Raw genomic sequence first — 833 nt, 5'->3', positions numbered from 1 at the left:
ACTTTCAGTCCTGTTCTTATCTGGGTGCAGGACCTGAAGACACAAAGGTTAAAGGTTAATAAACACATTAAAACACATTGACTGACCAGGTGGAGATCAAAACAAGCTGAATTTCCAACAGACCAAATGATTCATCAGTCACAACAACAATCATCACATCATGAACATTTATTGTCAGTTGATGAAAATAAACAACTGTTGAGTTTATTGGAAAGGCAGAATGAGATTACAAGTTTGCTATAAATTAGAAATATTTATTTTTTCTGTCAAATCGAGACACAGCAGAACACCAACAGGATGGAGGCGGGTCCAGAAGGTTCTGGTTGACCCTTGAGGTCCCAGTATCCAACTGGTCTGGAGGCCTCAGGAAAACATTATGGGAGGATTCTCCAGACTCTGTAGAACCACACTGATCCTTAGCATAAGAGAAGATTTAATATTATTATTAAACATTAAAAATCATCATTTTCTTTCAGTTACAACCAGTAGGGGGCGCCTGTCTCTCTTCTACATCACCAGCCTTCTACATTTTCTTCTTCATCACATCCATGAATCTTCTCCATCATCTTCCTCTTTCTCTCAGGTGAAGCTCCTCCATGTTCACTTTGTCCAGATTCATCCAGAGTTTTAATTTAATAATTATTGTGACATTTTAAAACACTTATTTCATAAATTATTGGTTCTGAGTGAGAACAGTAAAAATTTCCTCCATGTTTGTCAAAATACCTTGAACTTTCCTAACTATGCATCCCTAATTAACATCCTTCCTGCCCTGCTGCCCCTCCTCTCTCTGCCCCTCCTCTCTCTGCCCCTCCTCTCTCTGCCCCTCCTCT

Source organism: Poecilia formosa, unplaced genomic scaffold (genome assembly GCF_000485575.1).
Source record: "Poecilia formosa unplaced genomic scaffold, Poecilia_formosa-5.1.2 Scaffold377, whole genome shotgun sequence".
In the NCBI taxonomy this organism is placed as follows: Eukaryota; Metazoa; Chordata; class Actinopteri; order Cyprinodontiformes; family Poeciliidae; genus Poecilia; species Poecilia formosa.
This window is presented reverse-complemented; position numbering follows the sequence as displayed.